The sequence below is a fragment of the Arachis hypogaea genome, chromosome 17 (genome assembly GCF_003086295.3).
Source record: "Arachis hypogaea cultivar Tifrunner chromosome 17, arahy.Tifrunner.gnm2.J5K5, whole genome shotgun sequence".
Taxonomy (NCBI): domain Eukaryota; kingdom Viridiplantae; phylum Streptophyta; class Magnoliopsida; order Fabales; family Fabaceae; genus Arachis; species Arachis hypogaea.
This window is the reverse complement of record NC_092052.1, coordinates 55359262-55365638: the sequence shown is the minus strand read 5'-3', so window position 1 is coordinate 55365638 and position 6377 is coordinate 55359262. Positions and strand designations below refer to the sequence as shown.

General features: G+C 39.9%; 1 non-coding gene across 1 annotated transcript; it reads left to right on the top strand.

The window, feature by feature from the left end:
• Positions 1-5246: 5246 nt before the first annotated feature.
• LOC112768380 (small nucleolar RNA R71) lies at positions 5247-5354 on the top strand. The gene has a single exon (XR_003185816.1). It is a non-coding gene; the product is annotated as a small nucleolar RNA R71 (small nucleolar RNA).
• The last annotated feature ends 1023 nt before the right edge of the window (positions 5355-6377 follow it).

Here is a 6377-nt window from a genome sequence, read left to right as displayed (position 1 = left end):
AATTTTTATGCTGAATTAAAACGCCGGTTTGGGCCATCAAATCTCGAGCAAAGTATGGACTATTATATATTGCTGGAAAGCCCAGGATGTCTACGTTCCAACGCAATTAAGAACGCTCCAATTGGGTATCTGTAGCTCCAGAAAATCTACTTCGAGTGTAGAGAGGTCAGAATCCAACAGCATCTGCAGTCCTTTTTCAGCCTCTGAATCAGATTTTTGCTCAGGTCCCTCAATTTCAGCCAGAAAATACCTGAAATCACAGAAAAATACAAAAACTCATTGTAAAGTCCAGAAATATAATTTTTATTTAAAAACTAATAAAAATATAATAAAAAGTAACTAAAACATACTAAAAACTACCTAAAAACAATGCCAAAAAGCGTATAAATTATCCGCTCATCACAACACCAAACTTAAATTGTTGCTTGTCCCCAAGCAACTGAAAATCAAATAGGATAAAAAGAAGAGAATATATTATAAATTCCAAAATATCAATGAAACTTAGCTCCAATTAGATGAGCGGGACTACTAGCTTTTTGCCTCTGAACAGTTTTGGCATCTCACTTTATCCTTTGAAGTTTAGAATGATTGGCATCTATAGGAACTCAGAATTTAGATAGTGTTATTGATTCTCCTAGTTCAGTATGTTGATTCTTGAACACAGCTACTTTATGAGTCTTGGCCGTGACCCTAAGCATTTTATTTTTCAGTATTACCACCGGATACATAAATGCCACAGACACATAACTGGGTGAACCCTTTCAGATTGTGACTCTGATTTGCTAGAGTCCCAAATTAGAGGTGTTCAGAGCTCTTAAGCACACTCTTTTTGCTTTGGACCACGACTTTAACCACTCAGTCTCAAGCTTTTCACTTGACACCTTCACGCCACAAGCACATGGTTAGGGACAGCTTGGTTTAGCCGCTTAGGCTAGGATTTTATTCCTTTGGGCCCTCCTATCCATTAATGCTCAAAGCCTTGGATCCTTTTTACCCTTGTCTTTTGGTTTAAAGGGTTATTGGCTTTTTTCTCTTGCCTTTTGGTTTAAAGAGCTTTTGGCTTTTTCTGCTTGCTTTTTGTTTTTCTTTCTTTTTCTTTTCGCCATTTTTTTTCGCAAGCTTCTTCTTTTTCACTGCTTTTTCTTGCTTCAAGAATCAATTTTATGATTTTTCAGATCATCAATAACATTTCTCCTTTTTCATTATTCGCTCAAGAGCCAAAAATTTTAACATTCATAAACAACAATATCAAAAATATGCACTATTCAAGCATTCATTCAGAAAACAAAAGTGTTGCCACCACATCAAAATAATTAGACTAATTTCAAGGATGAATTCGAAATCATGTACTTCTTGTTCTTTTGTAATTAAAACATTTTTTCATTTAAGAAAGGTGAAGGATTCATAGGACATTCATAACTTTAAGGCATAGACACTTAGACACTTGTGATCATGTAATAAGACACAAACATAAATAAAACATAAAGCATAATTTTTGAAAAATAGAAAAATAAGAACAAGGAAATTAAAGAACGGGTCCACCTTAGTGATGCTGGCTTGTTCTTCCTCTTGAAGATCTTATGGAGTGTTTGAGCTCCTCAATGTCTCTTCCTTGCCTTTGTTGCTCCTCCCTCATGAATTTTTGGTCTTCTCTAATTTCATGGAGGAGGATAGAATGCTCTTGGTGCTCCACCTTTAGTTGTCCCATATTGGAACTTAATTCTCCTAGGGAGGTGTTGATTTGCTCCCAATAGTTTTGTGGAGAAAAGTGCATCCTTTGAGGCATCTCAGGGATTTCATGATGAAGAATTTCCTCATGCTCTTGGTGAGGTTCATGAGTGAGCTCTCTTGTTTGCTCCATACATTTCTTAGTGATGGGCTTGTCCTCATCAATGAGGATGTCTTCCTCTATGTCAATTCCATCTGAATTGCAAAGGTGACAAATGAGGTGAGGAAAGGCTAACCTTGCCAAAGTAGAGGACTTATCCGCCACCTTGTAGAGTTCTAGGGATATAACCTTATGAACTTCTACTTCCTCTCCAATCATAATGCTATGGATCATGATAGCCCGGTCTATAGTAACTTCAGACCGGTTGCTAGTAGGAATGATTGAGCGTTAGATGAACTCCAACCATCCCCTAGCCACGGGCTTGAGGTCATGCCTTCTTATTTGAACCGGCTTCCCTCTTGAATCTCTCAATGGAGCGCCCTCTTCACAAATGTCTATGAGGACTTGGTCCAACCTTTGATCAAAGTTGACCCTTCTAGTGTAGGGGCGTGCATCTCCTTGTATCATGGGCAAGTTGAATGCCAACCTTACATTTTCTGGACAGAAATCTAAGTATTTCCCCCGGACCATTGTAAGCCAATTCTTTGGGTGCGGGTTCACACTTTGATCATGGTTCTTGGTGATCCATGCATTGGCATAGAACTCTTGATCCATTAAGATACCGACTTGTTGAATGGGGTTGGTGAGAATTTCCCAACCTCTTCTTCGAATCTCATGTCGGATCTTCGGATATTCACCATTTTTGAGCTTAAAGGGGACCTTGGGGATCACCTTCTTCTTGGCCACAACTTCATAGAAGTGGTCTTGATGCACCCTTGAGATGAATCTCTCCATCTTCCATAACTCGGAGGTGGAAGCTTTTGCCTTCCCTTTCCTCTTTCTAGAGGTTTCTCCGGCCTTTGGTGCCATAAATGGTTATGAAAAACAAAAAGCAACGCTTTTACCACACCAAACTTAGAAGGTTTTCTCGTCCTCGAGCAAAAGAAGAAAGAAAAGAGTAGAAGAAGAAAATGGAGGAGATGGAAGGGGCTTAGTGGTTTGGCTAAGGTGGAGAAGTAGTGTGTATGATGTGTGAAAATGAAAGAGTGAAGATTGGTTTATATAGGAGTGGAGATAGGGGTAGGGTTCGGCCATGTATGGGTGGGTTTGGGAGGGAAAGTGGTTTGAATTTGAAAGGTGAGGTAGGTGGGGTTTTATGATAGATGTATGTGGATTGTGAAGAGATTATGGAGAAGAGGGTAGGATTTGATAGGTGAGAGGTTTTTGGGAAAGAGGTATTGAGGTGATTGGTGAATGGTATATGGGGAAGGGTGTTATGGGAAGGTGTGAAGAAGAGAGAGAGATGAGGTAGGTGGGGATCCTGTGGGGTCCACAGATCCTGAGGTGTCAAGGATTTCTCATCCCTGCACCATGTGGCATGTAAACGCCCCCTTGATTGCCAATCCTGGCGTTGAACGCCAGGTTGCTGCCCATTTCTGGGGTTTAACGCCAGCTTTTCTCCTCTTTCTGGTGTTTAAACACCAGCTCTGTGCCCCCTTTCTGGCGTTAAAGGCACAAAATAGTGCCAGACTGGGCGTTTAACGCCCATTCTGCTACCCTTACTGGCGTTTAAACGCCAGTAAGCTTCTCCTCCAGGGTGTGATATTTTTAATACTATTTTTCATTCTGTTTTTGCTTTTTCAGTTATTTTTGTGACTTCACATGCTCATCAACCTACAGAAAACATAAAACAACAATGCAAAATAAATAGATATAATAAAATTGGGTTGCCTCCCAACAAGCACTTCTTTAATGTCAATAGCTTGACAGTGGGCTCTCATGGAGGCTCACAGATACTCAAAGCATGATGATGGCCTCCCAACACCAAACTTAGAGTTTGAATGTGGGGGCTCTATTTGACTCTGCATTGAGAGAAGCTTTTCATGCTTCCTCTCCATGACTACAGAGGAAGATCTTTGAGCTTTGAACACAAGGGAGTCCTCATTCACTTGAAGGACCAATTCTCCTTTGTCAACATCAATCACAGCTTTTGTTGTGGCTAGGAAGGGTCTGCCAAGGATGACAGATTCATCCACACACTTTCCAGTGTCTAGGATTATGAAATCAGCAGGGATGTAGTGGCCTTCAACCTTTACCAAGACATCCTCTACAAGTCCATAAGCCTGTTTCCTTGAATTGTCTGCCATCTCTAGTGAGATTCTTGCAACTTGTACCTCAAGGATTCCTAGCTTCTCCATCAAAGAGAGAGGCATGAGGTTTATACTTGACCCCAGGTCACACAGAGCCTTCTCAAAGGTCATGGTGCCTATGGTACAAGGTATTGAGAACTTTTCAGGATCCTGTCTCTTCTGAGGTAATCTCTGCCTAGTCAAGTCATCCAGTTCTTTGGTGAACAAGGGGGGTTTATCCTCCCAAGTCTCATTACCAAATAACTTGACATTTAGCTTCATGATTGCTCCAAGATACTTAGCAACTTGCTCTTCAGTAACATCTTCATCCTCTTCAGAGGAAGAATACTCATCAGAGCTCATGAATGGCAGAAGTAAATTCAATGGAATCTCTATGGTCTCAATGTGAGCCTCAGATTCCCTTGGTTCCTTATTAGGGAACTCCTTGGAGGCCAGTGGACGTCCATTGAGGTCTTCCTCAGTGTAAATCACTGCCTTTCCCTCCTCTATGCATTCGGCCATGTGAGACGTGTTTATGGCCTTGCATTCTCTTTTTGGGTTCTCTTCTGTATTGCTTGGGAGAGTACTAGGGGGGAGTTCAGTAACTTTCTTACTCAGCAGACCCACCTGTGCCTCCAAATTTCTAATGGAGGACTTTTTTTCAGTCATGAAACTTAGTGTGGTTTTAGATAGATCAGAGACTATGGCTGCTAAGCTAGAGAGACTCTACTCAGAATTCTCTGTCTATTGCTGAGAAGATGATGGAAAAGGCTTGCTATTGCTAAACCTATTTCTTTCACCATTACTGTTGTTGAAGCCTTATTGAGGCCTCTGTTGGTCCTTCCATGAGAGATTTGGATGATTTCTCCATGAAGGATTATAGGTGTTTCCATAGGGTTCTCCCATGTAATTTACCTCTTCCATTGTTGGGTTCTTAGGATCATAAGCTTCTTCTTCAGATGAAGCTTCTTTGGTACTGCCTATTGCTGCTTGCATTCCAGACAGACTCTGAAAAATTATATTGACTTGCTGAGTCAATATTTTGTTCTGAGCCAATATGGCATTCAGAGTATTAATCTCAAGAACTCCTTTCTTCTGATTTGTCCCATTATTCACATGATTCCTTTCAGAAGTGTACATGAATTGGTTATTTACAACCATCTTAATGAGCTCCTAAGCTTCTGCAGCATCTTCTTCAGATGAAGAGATCCTCCAGCAGAGCTGTCCAATGACATCTTGGACAGTTCAGACAGGCCATCATAGAAGATACCTATGACGCTCCATTCTGAAAGCATGTCAGAAGGAGACCTTCTGATCAATTTCTTGTATCTTTCCCATGCTTCATAGAGGGATTCACCTTCCTTTTGTCTGAAGGTCTGGACTTCCACTCTAAGCTTACTCAATTTTTGAGGTGGAAAGAATTTGGCCAGAAAAGTACTGACCAGTATTTTTCCAAGAGTTCAGGCTTTCCTTAGGTTGTAAATCCAACCATATTCTAGCTCTGTCTCTTACAGCAAAGGGAAAAAGCATAAGCCTGTAGACCTCGGGATCAACCCCATTGGTCTTGACAGTGTCACAGATTTGCAAAAATTTAGCCAAAAACTGATGAGGATCTTCCAATGGAAGTCCATGAAACTTGCAATTTTGTTGCATCAGAGAAACTAATTGAGGCTTAAGCTCAATGTTGTTTGCTCCAATGGCAGGGATAGAGATGCTTCTCCCATAGAAGTCGAAAGTAGGTGCAGTAAAGTCACCAAGCACCTTCCTTGCATTGTTGGCATTATTGTTGTTTTTGGCTGCCATGGCTTCTTCTTGTTTGAAAATTTCTGTTAGGTCCTCTCCAGAGAGTTGTGCTTTAGCTTCTCTTAGCTTTCTCTTCAAGGTCCTTTCAGGTTCAGGATCAGCTTTAACAAGAATGCCTTTGTCCTTACTCCTGCTCATATGAAAGAGAGGAGAAGAAAGTATGGAATCCTCTACGTCACAATATAGAGATTCCTTAAGGTGTCAGAGGAAAAGAAGAATAGAAGGAGGAGGTAGAGAAGAGAGAATTCGAAAGTATTAAGAGGGAGAGACTTCGAATTGCACATTGAGGAGGAGTGTTAGTCCCTTAAATAGAATGATGTGAGAAAAGGGGGGGAAGAATTTTTTAAATTAATTTTAAAAAGATTTTGAAATAATTAAAAGAAATTTTGAAAAATTGGTTGATGATTTTCAAAAATTAAAATTGAGAAAATAGTTAAGTGATTTTGAAAAAGATTTTGAAATTAGAAATAAAAAAGATATGATTGAAAATCAATTTTTTGAAAAAGATGTGGTTGAGAAGATATGATTGAGAAAATATGGTTTTAAAAAGATATGATTGACAAACAATTAAAAAGATTTGATCTTTAAAATTACTGTCTTGACTAACAAGAAATTTA